The sequence below is a fragment of the Schistocerca cancellata genome, chromosome 1 (genome assembly GCF_023864275.1).
Source record: "Schistocerca cancellata isolate TAMUIC-IGC-003103 chromosome 1, iqSchCanc2.1, whole genome shotgun sequence".
NCBI lineage: Eukaryota > Metazoa > Arthropoda > Insecta > Orthoptera > Acrididae > Schistocerca > Schistocerca cancellata.
In genome coordinates this window covers 465,251,921-465,274,411 of record NC_064626.1, presented here as the reverse complement: position 1 = coordinate 465,274,411, position 22,491 = coordinate 465,251,921, and positions in this window count along the sequence as shown.

Genomic DNA, 22,491 nt, shown 5'->3' with positions numbered 1-22,491 from the left:
TGGTAGTGGCGCAGAGGGAGTTCCGACGTTTTTATAATTTAGGACGTTATAATGCCGTTCCGTTGAAACACGCAATAAAATGTTGGATTAAAAAAGTTTGAAGAGGCTGGATATACCGTCAATAAGAAACCAACAGGACTACCAAGAAGTGTGCGTTCTCCAGCGAACATGGATGTTGTACGGGAGTCTGTCTTACGGAACCCACGGCGTTCAATTCCTAAGCAAGCATCAGTGGTTGTAATGTCCCGGGAGAGGGTTCGTAGAATTCTTCATCCTGATGTCAAATGTCAACCGTACGAACTACAGATGGTGCAACAATTGAAGGATAACGATTACATGTTACAATTAGTATTCTGTCAACAAATGATAACAAAAATAAACAATGACGGTGAATTTCTAAACAAGTAGTGGATGTCAGATGAGGAACATTTTCTTCTCACAGGTTATGTGAATAAACAGAACTACCGTTACTGGGCAAACACAAATTGTAATGACGTTCACGAGCACCCTTTACACTCTAGTAAAGTGACAGTATGGTGTGGTGTTTCATCACATGGTATTATAGGACCGTAGTTTTTCGCAAACGAACAGGGAAACACAATAACTGGCAAATGCCGATCGTTATGTGGAGATGTTACGAATTTTCGTTATGCCTGCATTGAACAACTTTCCAAATGTTCAAGAAGCCTGGTTTCAAGAGGAGGGAGCGATATCACACACTGCACGGCAATCAAGGGAAAATGTGTGAGAATTGTTTGGAAACCGTGTGATCTCATGATTCAGTAACATACCGTGCCCTCTAGATCGCCAGATTTGTCCGTTTGTGATTTTTTCTTGTAGAACTACTTCAAGAGCAAAGTCGACACTACACGACCAAGAACCCTGGATGAGTTAAAACAGATAATTCGGGACGCAATTCGCAGTATCCCACCTGAGATGTTGCAGCGGTCAATGATGAATCTCAATAGCATATTTCACGATCGTATACGTACAGGGGGACGCCATGTGAAGGACGTATTTTTTAAAAATAAATGACAAATGACATCAATGTCTCGTAAGTGGAAAGGTTGTAAGGTTTCAATTACTTTGGCTGCAATTTCTTTCCTTTATCACTTCTAGTTTTACTGGATTGTGGAAATGTTCCCCTTTTTCTGTGTCACCCTGTACATCACACTATCCATTGCCGCTCTGTTGGGATGGTTCCATCGTAGTGCGTCTTTATTTGTCACTGAGTGTATTAACTAATAGTTACGTTTACGGCCTGTGATTCGGTAGCTTTGTGATGCCCGATAATAGAAAAAAATGAAAGTAACAGGCCTCCTCATCTACTGTCAACTCCACTACCATCGAGAAGACGATGGGACCTCACACTCGCTATGATAGCACACTTCATGTATATCCAGAAGTATTCGTCCTTCCACGGAGTTCCCGTTTTAATGAATCTTTATCACCAGTTTCATCGTGCTTGAGTCCCAGAGTCCTAACACACTTGCTGAAGGCGAATACGATTTTTCGTGCACGACTTTAAACTTACTAGAGAAGTGTTAGAGTTATATTACATTACTATTGGACTTGGAGATGGAGTAACAAACATGTCGGAAACCTATAATTTCTAGAAAATTTCATCACTTATGACGTATTTACGCCTACCGTATTGAAAAACACTCTGATCATGGCAGTAAAGAATTTCTTCCCTGAGAATAAAGTCGGTTTAAAGTTAACGGTTTGTATGGTTCACAGATATAGCTTCTTCCTGGACCGTACACAGAATTATTGGTGAACAACAATTTTACTGCGCAAGCTGTTCACCTATTTTTAAACAAATACATCATTTCATTATATAGCAGTTAGTTATATTCTCCCACATGGGCGTTATCAAGTTCCATAAGAAAAATTGTGCCGCTAAGTTCATTGTGATGCATCCTTCTTGATTTTAAGATGCTAATCATGTTATGTGCGTTTCTGCTTCGTTAGTTACACTGAGGTATTTTGATGTTTTAATTATGCTGCCACAGTGACAAAAACCACATAAGTGTTGCATTTTCCTATTTTACAAAAAATAGTTGAGTCCGTGCCTACTGTGGTTACGCGAAGGTCTTATAAAGGACGCCATTACGTTTTGCTTTTCTTCCACACTGGTACATACAGTATGATATACTGTAAGTAAAACAATTTTATACTGATGTTGCTTGAAAAAGCTAAAGGTACGAAGTTAGCTAATAATCAGATAATGGAAAAATAGCATTTATTTCAAAGTAAAACAGCAGCCTAATCAGCAAATTGACTTCCTTTAATACATACAAATGAGGAATGGAAATGGAAAACGTGTAACTATCATGTTTCCAAAACTCGCATTTTCAGAGAAATTGTGTTCTTTCAAACATGCTTTAGTAGATCGCGCATGGTCTTTCTGCCAAGCTGTACCAAAGTTTATTCTGTTGTCTGCTGCTCTACTAGTTAAAAACCGAATGCTGTATTTCTGAACTTGAGTTATAACAAATAAAGCTTTATGCCATTGTATTGGTGGTACGTGGAACAAGTTTTTTTTTTTTTTGCTGAAAACTGAGAGTAGTTTCGTCTTCAGACGGGTGTTTACATTTATACTACATTTATTGTTGTTTACATTAGCTTTCGGAAACAAAAATCAGCCAACATATAGTGTAAATAACCATAAATGTAATATAAATATGAAAAACTGTCTGAACCTGAACCTGTCGTTTCGAAACCGGTAACGGTGTTATTTGTGTCAATACATAGCATTATTAACGGTAACTGGTTGTCGTCTCTTCTTTCCAAGAGTTAACTTGTAAAAACTTTCTTATTAGCACCCAGGAAAAGTCATTTCCCTGGTACAGGACTTAGAACATTCCCATTGAAGTATTTACTCTCTAATTTGTCTCATTATTTTTTACGGTGATGCGGTGAGCAGCATAATTCTGTGGTATTAGGAAACCTCCTAGGTTTGTTTGAATACAAATCATTTACATACAAAGAGAGATACGTCGTTTTCTATGCTCCTGAAAAACATGGTATTTAGCACGTAGAATATTTTCACGTTCCATTCTTCAGTTATTTTCGTAATATCATCTATGAGGATATAAAGTCATCACATCTTCTCATATGATACCAAAATGTGTTTCAACGTAACATTTCATAAAGGATATTCTATGACGACAGGCTCAGAATATGCGTTGAATGAAATCCTTTCGCCATTGTAGTTTGTGTAGAACTTGTCTAGGTAATCCAGGAGAGCATTCAGTAATTTTATCTGAAGTCCAGGGTGCCAAGCGAAAGGGTCCCTGATTTCAAAATTAGGTATCTCGAAAATTAAGGTCAGTAGTCGAGTGGAAGAAACGATATACTTTTTGTGAAACCTGTAAGATTTTTATACGAAAGTTATACAAACGTTTTGAAATAGTTAGAAAAACTGCTAACAGATGGAGCTGCAATAGCAAAATGTAATGCGAGTAAATATTGCACCGCAACGCAGAGCGAGCAGTTCCACCTTTGAAACGTGAAAGGAGTTTCCATTGAACAAAGTGTTTTTCCTAGCTGCAATACCACAGATTAGAATACAGCCATACGTCAACAAGGCACAGATTTTAAAAACACAATTCGATGTTTCAAAACGACCCGACGCGAAAGCCATTCACAAACTCTTCACTGGAATCCAAAGGGCAGGCAGGGTGGCTGGTGTCCTAGTGAGGAATGTTGGCCCGATCCAAAATTTAGTTACTACTAAAAATTTTACCACGATTTCTCGAATTATTCATCAAATCAGAGGAAATACGTCGGAAGAAAAGTAGCAGAGAATGGTTGTAAGTCTTTCAGAATGCAGGAAGGACTTACCCGCATTTTTCCATCCAACGACCATAGCCACCGGGCCATATTTGTACTACATGTGCGACAGAGGGCTCGCTTTACGAACCAGATTCTCATTGTGACTAATAATGAAGGATTTGAAATTGGCTGCATCTGGTTCACAGATGAAGTAACTTTCACCTGACTGGAGTCGTGAGTAAACTGAACTGGCGATTTTTGGGTTTCAGAATCCCCACTTGTTTATAGCGAAAGAACTGTATTCTCCCAAAGTTAATGTTTGGTCAGCGGTATATAGCATACGCATTATTCATTGCCGCCACAAAGTTAGCGCTAGAGGATCGATCAGCCACCGAGTGAATCATGCAAGATGGGGTGATACTATATCGCACCGAACTGGTATTTCGCTTTCTTGACAACTACTTTGGAAATAGAGTACTTTACATGGGGCACATTGAAAGACATTGATTAACGGAACCGTTCCACCATGCTGGACGAACTTTGATCGGCGATGTGTGTGACGTCTGAATCCATTTCCATCACAAATTGCTTTATGTTGAGGGCAACCGCAGACGAAGGAATCCATGTTTCTGAAATAAACCGCTTTCAGCTTTATACGAACGTTTACTAGGTACACGACCGGTTTCGTCATTTAGTATCACATCTTCAGGTGTACACACATCAGTAAAACATTTAATCCCTGATATTGGTGTGACGTCATAAGCGAGTCACTGCGTGTGAGATCGCTCTCTAAGTTTTCATATATTTTTAGGTTTCAGATACATATTTTAACGGTTTTTGTGATAATATTTACTATATAAATGACGTATTAGTGGTTTCTTCATTCACCTCTGCCTTTCTTGTGTTGTGACCTGATATTTGTGAGTGTTTCGTATCGAGCAACTTAACCTCTTGCCTGTGTTTACATTCCGCGCTGACCAGTTGCAGCTGTAGCGGCGCATCGAAAGCTAAATACTAATTAATTGTTTGTGTATAGTGGTTTATTTAGGAACTTTAGTAGTCTTCAACCGGTGTTCTTGGTGTTTTCTGGTGAAATAATTTCAGAAGAACCTTTTGGGAACTGTTTACAGCTTCGTTACTGTGTCATTAGACGTATGATTCTCTTTCTGTATTAGTCTTTTGTTATATTCACATTTGTTGTTTATTAATACAGTTAATACTAGTAGTTACTTCCCTTGAGGAGTAAGTTTGTGATTATTGTAGTCAGGTTTTAACATCTTCTTATTGTAGTAGCGGAACTTAGAAAAAGTAAAATTTTACCATGAGTGAGAAGTGTGGGCTTTGCCGTAGGTTCGTGAGTAGTGGATTGCGGTGTGAGACTTGTGCGAAATATTTTCACTGGGGGGAATGCAGTGGGGAAGCCAGTGGGCATTCTGGTGAGATCCTCTCCTGGAACTGCAGGTTATGTAGCAAGAGTAAATTGATAGAGGAGCAGGAGCGTAAGGTCTGTGCCATTCAGGTGCAGTTGAAAAACGCACAGGAGGAGCTAGATAGGATGAGGAGGGAGAAGGGGGTTGGGGAATGGGAGCTGGCTGTTGGCTGAGATCTGCTAGGAGAAGAAGGTTTTCAGATAGTTTTACTATTGGTGTTTACAATAGATATGACCAACTGTCAGAGTCTAGTGGAGAGGAATCTCTAGTAGCTGTAGATGTAGGAAGTATGCAGCAGACCTCAGTAGTTACTGTGCCTAGAACAGTTCAAAATGGCTCTGAGCACTATGGGACTCAACTGCTGAGGTTATTAGTCCCCTAGAACTTAGAACTAGTTAAACCTAACTAACCTAAGGACATCACAAACATCCATGCCCGAGGAAGGATTCGAACCTGCGACCGTAGCGGTCTTGCGGTTCCAGACTGCAGCGCCTTTAACCGCACGGCCACTTCGGCCGGCCGCCTAGAACAGTTGCAAAGTCGAAGAGGAAGAAGAAGGTTCTGCTGTTAGGTAGTTCTCATGGCAGAGGTGTAGGCCAGCAGTTGCAGGAAGTGCTGGGGAGTGAGTACCAGGTCACCAGCATTGTGAAGCCTAATGCAGGGATGGCTCAGGTGACTGTTAACATAGGGGGGGGGGGGGGGGTTGTGTAGGGATTTTACTAAAGAGGATCAGGTAGTGATTGTGGGTGGGGCTGGTAATAGTATTGATAGGGATGGGGAGTATAACATAGATGGTGACCTGGAAAAGATAACCACTCAGACTGGTAACACGAATGTGCATTTCGTGGAACTGTTTCAGCGTCACGATCGGCCTCATCTTGATACAGCCGTCAGGCGTAATAACATGAGACTTGGGGGTGCGCTGATGACAGAAAGCATGGGTCACATTTCAGTGGTGTCAGTGGAGTCTATCAGCAGGACGGGTTTCACTAGACATCGCCTGCACCTCAACAGGTATGGGAAGGGGAGGTTGGCAAAGCTTATAGGTGACAGCATAGGTGGGGTTGGTGGGATCACTCATGGGAAAATTCCTGCAGTAGTGGGTATTAGAGCTGCACCTTTTTTAGATTGAAGTCAGCTGATAGGTATTCCTGCTTAAGGGAAGTCTCTCTAACAAGGGAATCACTTTGTCAAAAGCTTAGGTATCCGAGTAATGAGGGAATTAGTATATTTCATCAAAATATACAAGGTATTAGAGATAAAGTTAGTGAACTGCTTATAGATGTTGACTCTGAAATTATTGGTATATCTGAACACTACTTAAATAAGGAGATAATTCAGAGGCTTCCTTTACCAGGATACAGGTTGGCTGGCTGCTTTTCGAGGAGCTCTTTGCGGTGTGGGGGAGTGGCCATGTATGTGAAAAACAGCATCGCATTTGAGTCAATTGATGTTGCAAAGTACTGCACTGAAAAGGTGTTTGAATGTTGTGCAGGTGTGGTTAAATTTAACGGAGCTAAACTTGTAACTGTTGTTATTTATAGATCCCCAGACTCGGATTTCACAACATTTTTGCTAAAGCTAGAGGAGGTTCTTGGTTCACTTTATAGGAAATACAAAAAGCTAGTTATATGTGGTGACTTCAATATTAATTGTATAGGTGATTGTGCAAGGAAGAGGATGCTGGTAGACCTCTTTAATTCATATAATCTTATGCAAACCGTATTCTTTCCAACGAGAGTGCAAGGGAACAGTAGAACAACCATAGACAACATTTTTGTTCATTCCTCATTACTAGAAGGGCATTCTGCTAGCAAAAAGGTGAATGGCCTTTCAGATCATGATGCGCAAATTTTAACTTTAAAAGATTTTTATGCTGCAACACGTGTTAAATATAGTCATCAGCTGTTCAGGAAAGCTGATCCAGTTGCTGTAGAGACCTTTGTAAACCTTATAAAGGAACAAGAGTGGCAAGATGTTTATAGCGCTGATACAGTAGACGATAAATATAATGCTTTTCTCAAGACTTTTCTCATGCTCTTTGAAAGTTGATTTCCGTTAGAACGTTCAAAACAGGGTACTAGCACTAACAGGCAGCCTGGGTGGCCGACTAGAGGGATAAGAATATCTTGTAAAACAAAGTGGCAATATATCAAAACGTTAGAAACAGTCAAAATCTAAATGCAGCAGCCCATTACAAACAGTATTGTAAGGTGCTTAAAAATGTTATTAGGAAGGCAAAAAGTATGTGGTATGCAGATAGAATAGCTAAGTCTCAGGATAAAATAAAAACCATATGGTCAGTCGTAAAGGAAGTGGCTGGTCTGCAGAGACAGGTCGAGGATATAGAATCAGTGTGTAGTGGGAATGTCTGTGTTACTGATAAGTCGCATATATGTACAGTATTTAATAATCACTTTCTGAATATAGCAGGTGAACTAAATAGAAACCTAGTCCCAACAGGGAATCATATAGCGCTCTTAGAAAAAAGTGTTCCGAGACTGTTACCTGAAATGCTCCTCCATGATACTGACAAGAGGGAGACTGAGTTAATAATTAAATCACTAAAGACCAAGAACTCTCATGGATATGACGGGGTATCTAGCAGAATACTGAAGTATTGTTCTATGTATGTTAGCCCAGTTCTCAGCCATATCTGTAACTTTTCCTTTCGGAGTGGTCGGTTTCCTGACCGATTAAAGTACTCGGTTGTGAAGCCACTTTATAAAAAGGGAGACATTGATAATGTTGACAATTTTAGACCTATTTCTATGCCATCGGTGTTTGCTAAAGTTATCGAGAAGGTATTATATACAAGGTTAATGGAGCATTTAAACTCACATAATTTGCTGTCAAATGTTCAGTTTGGTTTTAGAAATGGTTTAACAACTGAAAATGCTATATTCTCTTTTCTCTGTGAGGTTTTGGACGGATTAAATACACTACTGGAAATGGAAAAAAGAACACATTGACACCGGTGTGTCAGACCCACCATACTTGCTCCGGACACTGCGAGAGGGCTGTACAAGCAATGATCACACGCACGGCACAGCGGACACACCAGGAACCGCGGTGTTGGCCGTCGAATGGCGCTAGCTGCGCAGCATTTGTGCACCGCCGCCGTCAGTGTCAGCCAGTTTGCCGTGGCATACGGAGCTCCATCGCAGTCTTTAACACTGGTAGCATGCCGCGACAGCGTGGACGTGAACCGTATGTGCAGTTGACGGACTTTGAGCGAGGGCGTATAGTGGGCATGCGGGAGGCCGGGTGGACGTACCGCCGAATTGCTCAACACGTGGGGTGTGAGGTCTCCACAGTACATCGATGTTGTCGCCAGTGGTCGGCGGAAGGTGCACGTGCCCGTCGACCTGGGACCGGACCGCAGCGACGCACGGATGCACGCCAAGACCGTAGGATCCTACGCAGTGCCGTAGGGGACCGCACCGCCACTTCCCAGCAAATTAGGGACACTGTTGCTCCTGGGGTATCGGCGAGGACCATTCGCAACCGTCTCCATGAAGCTGGGCTACGGTCCCGCACACCGTTCGGCCGTCTTCCGCTCACGCCCCAACATCGTGCAGCCCGCCTCCAGTGGTGTCGCGACAGGCGTGAATGGAGGGACGAATGGAGACGTGTCGTCTTCAGCGATGAGAGTCGCTTCTGCCTTGGTGCCAATGATGGTCGTATGCGTGTTTGGCGCCGTGCAGGTGAGCGCCACAATCAGGACTGCATACGACCGAGGCACACAGGGCCAACACCCGGCATCATGGTGTGGGGAGCGATCTCCTACACTGGCCGTACACCACTGGTGATCGTCGAGGGGACACTGAATAGTGCACGGTACATCCAAACCGTCATCGAACCCATCGTTCTACCATTCCTAGACCGGCAAGGGAACTTGCTGTTCCAACAGGACAATGCACGTCCGCATGTATCCCGTGCCACCCAACGTGCTCTATAAGGTGTAAGTCAACTACCCTGGCCAGCAAGATCTCCGGATCTGTCTCCCATTGAGCATGCTTGGGACTGGATGAAGCGTCGTCTCACGCGGTCTGCACGTCCAGCACGAACGCTGGTCCAACTGAGGCGCCAGGTGGAAATGGCATGGCAAGCCGTTCCACAGGACTACATCCAGCATCTCTACGATCGTCTCCATGGGAGAATAGCAGCCTGCATTGCTGCGAAAGGTGGATATACACTGTACTAGTGCCGACATTGTGCATGCTCTGTTGCCTGTGTCTATGTGCCTGTGGTTCTGTCAGTGTGATCATGTGATGTATCTGACCCCAGGAATGTGTCAATAAAGTTTCCCCTTCCTGGGACAATGAATTCACGGTGTTCTTATTTCAATTTCCAGGAGTGTAAAAGGTTGCGAACGCTAGGTGTTTTCTTTGATTTAACGAAGGCTTTTGACTGTGTTGACCACAAAATATTACTGCAGAAGTTGGACCATTATGGAGTAAGGGGAGTAGCTTAGAATTGGTTCGCCTCTTACTTTAAGAACAGAAAGCAGAGGGTAATTCTCCGCAATATTGAGAGTGGTAGTGATGTTCAGTCCCAATGGGGCACTGTTAAGTGGGGCGTTCCCCAAGGGTCGGTGCTGGGGCCACTGCTGTTTCTTATTTATATAAATGATATGCCTTCTAGTATTACAGGTGATTCAAAAATATTTCTGTTTGCTGATGACACCAGCTTGATAGTGAAGGATCTTGTGTGTAATATTGAAACAGTAACAAATAATGTAGTTCATGAAATAAGTTCGTGGCTTGTGGAAAATAATTTGATGCTAAATCACAGTAAGACTCAGTTTTTACAGTTTCTAACTCACAATTCAACAAGAACCGATATTTTGATCAGACAGAATGGGCATATTATAAGCGAGACGGAACAGTTCAAATAGATAGTAAGCTGTTGTGGAAAGCCCATGTCCAGGATCTTGTTCAGAAGCTAAATGCTGCTTTATTTACCATTAGAACAGTATCTGAAATAAGTGACACTTGAACACGAAAAGTAGTCTACTTCGCATATTTTCATACGCTTATGTCGTATGGTATTATTTTTTGGGGTAATTCTTCTGATTCAAAAAGGGTATTTTTGGCTCAAAAACGGGCTGTTCGAGCTATATGTGGTGTAAGTTCGAGAACCTCTTGTCGACCCCTATTCAAAAACCTGGGAATTCTGACATTGCCCTCACAGTATATATTTTCTTTAATGTCGTTTGTTGTTAGCAATATTACCCTATTCCCAAGAGTTAGCAGCTTTCACTCAGTTAATACTAGGCAGTAATCAAATCTGCATGTAGAATGCACTTCCTTGACTCTTGTGCAGAAAGGAGTGCAGTATTCTGCTGCATCCATTTTCAATAAGCTATCACAAGAACTCAAAAATCTTAGCAGTAGCCCAAACTCTTTTAAGTCTAAACTGAAGAGTTTCCTCATAGTTCACTCCTTCTATTCTGTCGAGGAGCTCCTGGAAGAGCTAAAATATTAAGCAAATTCCAGTGTTACATTGTTGATTGTCTTCATTTAAACTTACGACTTGTCACCTGAATATGTTTTTTTATATTTCATTTTATCTGTTTCTAATATCGTGTTATAATTTCATGTATTGACTCGTTCCATGACCATGGAGACTTCTCCTTAATTTGGTCCCACGGAACAATAAATAAATAAATAAAAAAATAAATAAATATGACAAGGTGGGGGCCTGTGCCTTCTCACAACAAAATACTGTTAGCCGCAAAAAGCAGAATTGTGATAATTCGAAACGACGGATTGAGAAACGTCTTGTTAAAAGCATGTTTACTTCACAGCTGGAAGCGGCGGACAGCAACGCTCCAGTCGCCTCGGCGTGCAGGGGAACGTGCTTTTAACATAAAAGTGTCTCAACTCGTCAGTCTGAACTATGACGCCCTGCATGTAGCGGATAATAGTATTTTATTTTGAGAAGGCTGAGTTCCAATATCAGTGCCTAAATGTTTTAGTGCCATATGTACACCTGAAGATGTGATTTGAAACCACGAAGCCGGTTGTGTTTCTGTAAAAGTTCATATACAGCTGAAAGCGATTTATTTGAGAAACATGAAACCACTTCCGTTCAGACGCTACAGGATGCGAAGGCAAATTTCATTGTTCGTTTGTGCCACCTCCGTACTGCGAGCGGTGGACGTTTCTAGCAGATTGTGATTTGACTGCAAAGACTTCTTGCAGAGAATGAATTTAACTATGGGCACTGATACTGTAAGAGCTACACAATGTACAGTGCCATCTGTTAGAAGCTTTCAGAACTATTTCCAAGATTCTGTTTAACTTCTATGCAGAACTCTTAGAGCTTGCAAAATAAACATACTGTTTGTTGCACTCGTCTATCGACCTTTATTTTCGAGTTATTTAATTTTGAAACAAAGGGATTCTTTGCTGGACACACTATGCGAGTATGCAGAGTGATTCGAGACAATATCTTTGTAAAGTTAGAAAATTAGTGATGTTGTACTCACTCGGAAATTCTGCGCAATTTTCACAAATCAGCCGCTAGCCGCCTGGCGTTATCTCGAATTTACCATATGTGGTGTCCCATCTCTTACCTAGGTGGAAACAGAGAAAAGATCTCTATTAATTTATGTAGGACAGATGCGTGAAAGACAGTTAAATATCACAGCGGAAAAAATAAAGGAATTATCATCTTTTTCTGTCACGTGATTTAATTTATTTTTTTTTACATCTTTTCCATAAAAGTATGCACAAAGGTGTGTATTCGAATAAGTCTTTAATACATATTTTATGTTACGTCCAATGTGAATGTTTTTAAAGCACAAAATACGTTCTGTTACTTCAACATCACATGGAGACTATGCTGATCAGTGGTCCATAAATATTCGTGCTATTTGGATAGAATATATTATTACAGCAGATTACATACTGTAACAAGAAAATAAAATTAAGTACTTGAAAATGAATGAGGGCCATAAAGTCACAAGTACGCAAATCATACCAGTTGGGCCCTAAGTATTCTTAGGTTGTCCTAGTAAATTGTCTCGCTATGTAATCTAACATTAACATAAATCATTTTTATAAATAATGTTCTACGTTGATGATAATAATGGTTCAATTGGCTCTGAGTACTATGGGGCTTAACATCTGAGGCCATCAGTCCCCTAGAACTTAGAACTATTTAAGCCGGCCGGTGTGGCCGAGCGGTTCTAGGCGTGAGTCTGGAACCGCGCGACCGCTACGGTCGCAGGTTCGAATCCTGCCTCGGGCATGGATGTGTGTGATGTCCTTAGGTTAATTAGGTTTAAGTAGTTCTAAGTTCTAGGGGACTGATGACCTCAGATGTTAAGTCCCATAGTGCTCAGAGCCATTTGAACAATTTGAACCATTTGAACCAGAAGTACTTAAACCTAACTAACCTAAGGACATCACACGCATCCATGCCCAAGGCAGGATTCGAACCTGCGATCGTAGCGGTCACGCGGTTCCAGACTGAAGCGCCTAGAACCGCTCGGCCACACCGGCCGGCGATGATGATGATGATGATAATAATAGTAATAATAGTAATAATAATAATAATAATAATTATTATTATTATTATTATTATCACATGGATGAAGAAACTCGCAACGTCAAGAAGTAATTAATGTAGATAACCAATTTAGAGAGACCCACTTCGGTTGTACTAATTATGTATTTAAACCACGACCGATTTCGAGATGGTAATACACCATATTCAGGTGTTTGAAATTGTAACATGTATCTCAGTTGCTGATCCTACATAATATATCTTGAGCAATTAATGTAGAATAATGAAATTTCGAAAATACATGAATACATTTGTCTAGGTAACATTCAGTGATTAACATTGCAAGACGACAGCTTAATTAAGCTCGAGATAAGCTATTGTAAATATGAACTGCTGGTACATAACAACCGTTGTAACCGCCAGAATGTTGAATGCAAGTCTTCAGACGCGCGTGCATGGTGGTGTCTTTGTCGCGCCACTGCAGTATGCGCGCCTTAACTGTCGCACAACGGGAAACCGCAACACACTGACCGTGTGCATACGCGTTATGCTACAAACAGGCCCGATTACTGACTCAGTGTTCGTAAAGTCCCCGCATATTCCTGCACAACCGGGTGAACGTGTTTTCAGTCCTCTAGGACGCCGTTTATATCTTTACGATGTACTCTAGTCAATCAGATGCCGTTCTGTGGGCATAAATATGGGAACCCTGACCGCGATGATATAGGCACACATGCAAAGTTTTTGGTTTTGAGCGAATTTTATGTGGAAATTGTAATTTATCATTTTTCTTCACCACTACGAGTCTTATTATTTCAAATTTGTCCATGAGGGTAAAATGTTAACGAAACACGGAAACACGGATACTTCACATTGCCAACAAGAAAAGGAAGCACCTAATCATAAAATTAGAAGGAAAGTGTTGACTCTTTTCTTCTTGCCTTATAGATCCTGTAAGAGTCAGAGAGTTTGATTTTATTCACGTGGAATCATTGATTGCAGGTCTAGTAGCCGTCGCTAGAATGCAGCGGCCTTGCTGACTAGAAACCGTATATTTGTTAACTGTGATCGCTAAGAAAAAGTTTGCATAGGATCTCGTTTAGGAACACAGATTACAGGTCAACGTTAAAATGAGAATACAGTAGAGTGCTTATAACGCGACACCGAAATGACCACTTCTGTCCTGTCTGTGTTGAAAAAATAGTTCAAATGGCTCTGAGCACTATGGGACTTAACATCTATGGTCATCAGTCACCTAGAACTACTCAAACCTAACTAACCTAAGGACATCACGTAACACCCAGTCATCACGAGGCAGAGAAAATCCCTGACCCCGCCGGGAATCGAACCCAGGAACCCGGGCGTGGGAAGCGAGAACGCTACCGCACGACCACGAGCTGCGGACGGCTGTGCTGAATTCCACTACGTGCTGACAGACGCTTCTCCTTGTTCGAGGAAGTATATCCAGCTCCATAATCTTTACTTATGTACAGAATTCAGATAATACTCTTATCTACTTAATGCTGATCGACGGAAATTCTAATCAAGAGCATATCCCCTTCATACTAGTTTGACATTTGTAGCATGCCGCCTTCATTGCGCTGCAGTTTCATTGGTTAACATTGTAGATCGGCCCGGTAAGTAATCAATGCAAGGCTTCAAGCTGCGCGTGAATGGGCGAATGAGGGCAGACTGGCCGCAGTGTCATCCTTTACGAGTGGCGTTATTGAATATGGTATGGAGCAGAGTGTGGTCAGCACACCACTCTCCCGGCAGTTGTCGGCTTTTTTGACCTTGGAAACACTACATCTTACTCAGATACCTGCTTCCTTTGCATCACGATGTTGAGTGTACCCCGTTTCAGTCCTCCCTCTAAGGAAAAATCCTTGGCTGTGGCGCAAATCGAACTCTGGTCATTCACATAGCAGCAAAAGTCGTTACCTACTGAGTGACGGAGGCAGACGGTCCATAAGTACTTAATAAACATCATAATAATGGTACATTAGCAGCTGTAGACATATTTCATAAAATTTTTCCGAACTTTAGTTCCCTTCATGTTGTTAAATGATGTCTCATACAGCCTATGAAGACCACTTGCAGTAGTGACCAAAACGTCAGGGTATCATTTTACAATATGACACGATGTACAACCCAAAGTAATTTAGTAAATAAAAGACTAGTAGTTTGATTCATTTTAGTGTCCGCCAGTTTTGCAAAGACACTCAAGATACAAGTGTTCGGTTCCAGTGACGAAATACTTGAGGGGAGAGAGGTGTGAATAGGTTTTCCGCCTCATGAGAAGGTTACTGGGAAGCCCGCTGCTGTCGTGATGGTGCGCCTAGGCGCCACCCCCAGCGCACTCAGTGTCTGTGAGTTCTGGGAAAAGCAGACGGGAGGTGTGCATTAGAAGCCTTCAGGCGCCATCGACGCGCCGCCTCCAGCTGCCGAAAGTGACAGCGGAGGCCGCTTCGCCTCGAGTATCGGCAACCCGCGGCACGGAAGCGAAGCCTCGGAGACGCGGCCCAGCCCTGGCTCTCGTATCGCAGACACTACCCGCTGCAGCGCAAATACGCTTCATGCTTTCAAGTCTGTTACATGTAGCACGGTGAGTGAAATGAGCACACGCAGCAGGTACAACGCTAATGCCGTGTAACACTGCCACTGCCCTTGATAACAAGCTCAATTCGGAAAGGAAGAGAGCACAAATTTTGTCAGGCATGGGATGTTGGCTGCTTACGTTTCCTCCGCTATTCCAAATAGTCCCAAACATTTTATGTAGGGTGAAGATAAGGTGATTTTACAAATGTATACAACGTGTCCAAATGCTGTTGTATTAGGCTTGTGCATGCAGATTTCGCAATCTGTGTAAACCGACGGACAAAGATCTGTTTTGCACTGTTAAAACAAAATAGACACCAACTTATACATTCACCTCTGTGGAAAAACATCGCTTTGCTGCTGCGGCAAGTCGGTATAGAGAGACAGTTGCGTAATAAATTGAAGTTCTTAGATTACTCGAGGCCTGGCACTGGCTTTAGATGGTCTTTGGTACGGAATAATGAGGAGACGTTTCTATGGTTTCTGAAAAAGAACTCATTAAGCTGAAATTAATTTGCAAGTATCTGTTTATTTCAACAAGAAGTTACGTATGCAGGTACTGATGGTACTCTTGTAAATAAGCATAGGGTATGACACAAACTAAACAGAAGTTTAACCTACAATATGAACAAACTTCAGTCTCACACAGAGCTATGACAAAACTACCTAAGATACCCCAGCGACATTCTCCTATTAATAATTCTAAGCAAATACGTGTTGTGGTATAATAAAGCTGTCATAAATCTGAAGACTGTTTCGATCACCACAGTGTTTTACTAGGTACGATCCTGTTGGACGAGGTATGCCTTTGTCATCCTCCACCCTTTGTACTGATCTACCCAGACAGTTCTAGGGAACTTAACACATTAAGGTGGATTCCGAACTACGGTGCAACTCGGCATTTTTCACATACAAAAAACACTGCCAGAGACAAAGAGACAGACAAAAATACTAGGACTAATCGGGATCAAACATGAGACCGTGGGATTTGTAGTCTGACATTTTACCCCTCCTTATCTGTTTCTTCGTAAATTTTGGCCATTAGGCCTGCGCGAACGTCGCATGACCATATTTAAATTCATCGCTGAGAGCTTCATTCAATTTTTAGGGTTTCGCGTCTCAATTTGTAAAAACAGAACCCCTAGGGATCGCTTTGTTGTCAGTTTGTTTGTCTGCCTGTCTGACTGTTAAGAACCATTTTTCTCAGGGACAGGTAGACATGCCAAGTTCATATCTGTGTCACCTATTTATGTTTATGGTGCCCTGGTGGTATAAAAATCTGAAGCTTCTAAATCAATGCAATCAGCAGATTCGACCATTTACGTCACGTATTTTGACACTCGTCCAAGAACTCATCAGTACCTGTAGGGTACTTCCCGTTGACGTAAAATTACGAAATTTGGCAAGAAGCAAGGTTTGATAGTATAAGTGAATCAAAAAGAATCTAAAAATGGTCAAATTGAAATTACATGACACAAAAGTACCATTTTGCCATTAAAACAAATATTGAGTTTTTCATTCGTCAAAGGCAGAATGGGCGAACCTTACCGCATGCGAACATCAAATGTAAGGTGTAGTCATGCTTTAATCAGTAAATAAAAATATTTTGTTAAATCTTCTATATCTACATACATAAACTGAATTTCCTTGCTCGCTACTGTTTGTATGCCCGAGCCAGTATGAAGAGTTACTGTTGAGATTTTGATACGGTCTTCGAATTCCTGGGACCGATTTCTTGCCAGTATCTATGCCGAAAACCGGCAAAAATCGTTGAGATACTCGATTCACAGGATGGATGATGCATGCATAGAACCCTCAGTGCACCGAGTCCTAGTCCTACTTGGGCAATTTTTTTATGCAAAAGTTGGTCAGGTAATTCAGATTCCCCTTCTTCTTCTTAGGTCTTACGGGCTGTTTCGGCCTCAGCATCCCTTCCCATACCCCATTAGCTTTATCGAATAGAGGGACTCTCTGTGGTGACATACGCAGTACATGCTCTTTCCAATCCTGATATCGTTTGATTACTTTTTCGCTTAATGGATCTATCCCCAGTTCTGCTCTTATATCTTCAATTCTTATTTTTTTTTCTCTGCTGTGTAGCCTTTAACTGATCTAAGGAACGTCATATCAGAAGTTTCAAGTCATGTGAGCTCTTTCCATCTTAATGTCCCATTTCCCGCTCTAAAAGAATTGCGGGTTGTGCTAAGACTTATAAAATTTCATTTGAGTTTCTCTTCTCCTTTCACTATTCAATATAGTTCTCATCGAGCCGTATACATGTTTACTGGTATAAATTTTCTTATTTACGCTCTCCTCTTTTTCAAAAGCTGTTTCACATCCTAGATACTTGCTTTATTATTATGTTACTTACGATTTTGTTGGTCCTTGTGTGGTATTTTCCTAAAAAGGCTTTCTTTTCTGCTTTAGCTGTTGATATATTCATGTTATTATTTAGGCTTATATTATTTGATCTACATACCGCTCTGCCGGCCGAAGTGGCTGCGCGGTTCTGGCGCTGCAGTCTGGAACCGCGAGACCGCTACGGTCGCAGGTTCGAATCCTGCCTCGGGCATGGATGTGTGTGATGTCCTTAGGTTAGTTAGGTTTAACTAGTTCTAAGTTCTAGAGGACTAATGACCTCAGCAGTTGAGTCCCATAGTGCTCAGAGCCATTTGAACCATTTGAACATACCGCTCTTTATCTCGACTGTTCTTTATGATTACCTCGTCGTCGCCAAATAGCATTGTACTGAGGAATTTATCTGTCTCAACTGTTATAGTTTGAGGTATTCTGTCCTCCATCCTTCGCCTGACGGGGTAGTCGATGTAGATGTTAAACTGTCTGGTGACACACTGCAGTCTTGTCTTATTCCCTAGTTTCTCTCTTCAGCTCTTTGCTAGTGTCTTTTCTTATTTTGGTTTTCTAAGTACACCTTGGCATGTTTTTATCACGCGCCTGAGCAAGAGATTCATAGCACGTAAGTTAATAAGAGACGGATCATATCCCCAATGGTATGCCATAGAGTTCAGGACAGTGTCGCAGAAGCAACGAGAAAGGCGTACGTCTTAGAGAACGCAAAATCTCTAAGATTGGCAACGTTTAGCGTGGACTTCAGTGCGAGACTTTTTTAATAGTTTCCAAAACGAAACTCAAATCTGACAGCGTAAATTATGTTTTTTTTCTCTTCGTAAACTGAAGGTGGAGGGGAGTGAAAGGAATAGAATTGGTAGGGAAGGAACTAACGGCATCATCTGCATCGGGACTTCGAGCAGAAGCAGCGGCGAGATGAAAAATAATTCGCCTCGATGGACAATGAATTCATAACCTTCAGCAGGGGTGGACATATACGTTCGACTTTCAGAGAGAATCTAACAGTAGCAAACATGGAGGGCATGGAAGGGGACTCTGGACAAGTGATGCTAGGTGGGAATGCAAGTTGGCCGGAGAGCACGCCGACATAGTCGGCGCATTTGCGATAAACGTTGTGTCCAGGTGATTTTGTGATTAAAACACATTCCTGGGTTCGAGTCCTAGTTCGGCAAACATTTTCGCTCGTCACCGCTGATTCCAAATAAGTCCTAATGCACCTGATGTCATTAGTTCCTTCGCTTCTGTCTCCTTTCTCTCACCTCCACCTACCAATTTACATACAATCACGACTGAGTATGCGCGAATATGGAAATGCGGTTTTCAGACTATGGTGATTACTTAGAGAGTTAAGCTTTTCTTTTTTTTCCCTACTTTTTTTATTGAGGGAGAAAGAAAATGAAGACTGTGCTGGAGCCTAGCCAACTGCGTAGTACTAAAAAGCCCACCAGGGCTAACTTAAGCATTCTATGAGTGGATAACTATCAACGGTGTTGATTGCTCTCTGTACGCTAGACAACGTGCACAGTTTTATGTTCATCAGATGTGCCCTCTTCACCTCCTGTCACCAAAAATTTGTCGATCAAAATTTTATTTCCGTTAGCGGTATTCCAGTTCGCCACGTGCAAGTTGAGCGTCACCATAACAACGTCTATGGATGCCTGTAAAGGAACAAAACGCCTGATAGCCTGTCCCTCAAGAGCAGAGGAAATATCAACAAACTGAGGCTGATCCTCCAATGACAGCATCCTCTACATCAGTATACGTGCGTGGTGAGCCGGTGTATAGGAAAGGTAGACCCGCAAAAAATTCTTACTCTTTTATGAGCCTATTCAGAGCAACATAGACCGAACTTCTTGTTCTCTCTTCTTTGCCTCGGCAGCGTACTAAACTTCTATTAAGCCTTCCCCCCGGGATCGGTGAAGGGCGAAGTTTATGTTAAGCGACGTCGTCGGAGGGAAGCACAGGCGGGTGAGTGGAGGGTGGGGTGACAGGGGCCGCCAGCCGAGGATCCCAGTGAAGCCAGCGAGCAGGAAATCGAAAACCCAGCCAGCGGCTGCGAGGGCGGTCACTTTTACGGGCGCCGTAGATGCCGCCGCTTGATAGCGCCAACTCATCTGCCGACGGCGGCGCCAAGGGAGAGCGCGGACAAACGCCGGGTTGGCGCTTGATCCACCGGAGACGGCTGTACCGTGGCTGGACGACGCGACACAATGGAGCCGTGCAAGACGGGACGCTCTCGCAGCCGGTGACAGTTTCCGCGCAACATTTTGGCAACTCGTTGTTCGTAATCGCTTCGTTCACGTTCACGGTAGTTTATAGATGGTGAACCCGAAACCCATCGAAATAATGTCGGAAGATGTTCACGAATTTTTCCCTAAGTGTTATGATCTACATTTCATTCGATTTCTCACCCTCATAATCTTTGTACTAGCTCAAAATTCTGAGAGACGTTTGTGACATTTATGAGGAAAGACCAGCGGAAAAATGCTGTTGTCGGAGCACAAAAAGGCGAATACGTTTCTCTTTAAAATACTCTGAAAGAAAAGATGAGAATGAGCTATCTGAATCCACATTTCGCATTCCTGGTCAAAAATTTTGGCATGCGAAAATATTCGCGTTCTTTTAACACACAACATTCTAAATCCTTTTACCCGGTATGTTCTTGTACTTAAGCTTTCATATTTAACACTTGCCTCTCACTTGCACTGTCTATATATGTCTGTCTCTCCGCCGGCCGCGGTGGTCTCGCGGTTAAGGCGCTCAGTCCTGAACCGCGCGACTGCTACGGTCGCAGGTTCCAATCCTGCTTCGGGCATGGATGCGTGTGATGTCCTTAGGTTAGTTAGGTTTAAGTAGTTCTAAGTTCTAGGGGACTGATGACCACAGATGTTAAGTCCCATAGTGCTCAGAGCCATTTGAACCATTTTTTGTCTCTCTCTCTCCCACTGATACACGGTATATCCCCCTGCCACTGTCTCTCCTCTCACTTACATTGTCTTTACAGACGTACTAAGACCGTTCCGACCCCGTTTATTGCACTGTGCTATCGCTTTATTCATGCCTGTATAGGCGTGAAGTGCCCCCTCTAGAAAGTCAGCACTTCGTAAAGTTTCACTGGTGAAGAATTCTGATAAAAACACAGTTCTGTGACCTCAGAACCCTTCCAATGACCATAGAACACTTGCCCCGTGATCCCTATTTCACTTAGAACTACATTTACGTCTCAGACTGGATAATACGCGCATCTTTCATGTGCTTAAGTACTATAACTATGATCCTCTGAATCTCGGTAACGTATAATATCGAAAAAAGTTTCAAAGTTCCCCGAAAAAATCATCATAAGAACATATAGCAAAAATTAGAACGATTTACCACGAATAGAAATTATAGAATTAATTATCCCCACTTTTGGTACCCAAAATCGCAGTTTTTCGTTGTATCCCGATAATAGATTCATATGTTCATAAACGATAAAGTGGGATTTCTAGACGAATGTTTGAAGAACATGCAGTTAAAATTTGAGCTATGGCTCGTTATTTACATAATTGCGCCCCATGGTGGAAAAAAGGCTAAAAACTGTTTTTACGATTTCTCCATAAGTACGCTAACTTTGAACCAAGTTTCTAAGTTCCCCGAGACTATCATTTTTAGAATATGCTAAACACGTCGACGATTTGGTGTGAATATAAATTATAGAACTGGGCATCACCTCAGTGGGTACTTACCGCATCCAAAAATCGTGGATTTCCATGGTTTTCTCATGAACAGCTGGTGCTTTTGTCGTATAAGGTGAACCCTAGACCACACCTAATGGGAAAAAAAAGATCTCTATGCTCAGTTTACCTGGACTAGAGGAGATGTGTATTGGACCTGTGCTGTAGGACAGCTGCAGTATGACTATTCTTCCAGTAGGAATACAAATGGTCAGCAGGCCAATGGCTATCCAAAATACTTGAGCCACTATTTCCGTGATCAGTACGACCCGAGATATGACCCTTCTGAAGAACCGTATTTTCGCATGCGGCTTTTGGAACATATTAGTATAATACACCGCGCACTGTCGTGCACTGACCGATATGTACAAAAACCTAGAAAGACCAATAATAATGGAAGACCAGGAATGAAGTGCTTGCAATAAAAAGAGTGTGAGACAAGGTTTTGGTCTTCTGTCCCCTCTGTTTGCAGTGTTTCTTTGTCACCATACCCACCACTTCAAACGCAGGCAAAACGCCAAACAACGTTATTGTATACCCTATTATATGCGCGCTATTGTCTACGCTTATGATGCGAAGTACGCATAGCAACAATCTATATTAATCATCGTTACAGTGAAAATTATCTTTGCAACAGAAATCGGTTCTTAAACTGCTTTCTTAACTAGCCTTCTTCCCTTTATGGACACCGACCAGCATGGATGTAAGTTCATTGTACCGTGTCACTTTTGTGAATAATAATGTTGTATTTAAGCTCAATCCATTTTTATTCCAGTAACTAAGCAGCCTATTATTCCGCTAATATTAAATGAGTTATGGAAGCGCTTTATGACTGTATTAACAGAGTTGAAGCGGTTCGTTATGCGACGCCACTATCGAGTGCCATTAGCGATGTATCGTTAGCTGCTGATTTATTTAAGGGTGAAACAGCATTTTCAAAGTCCAATAATCTTTCACAGGATTTTTTTATGTGTGTGAGAATATGAACTTACGTACGCGGTCATGAGTCACCAAGCACACCGACGACCAACATCAAATTTCGGCCTGTAATTTTTCTTCGGAATTAAAATTATTCAAAAATT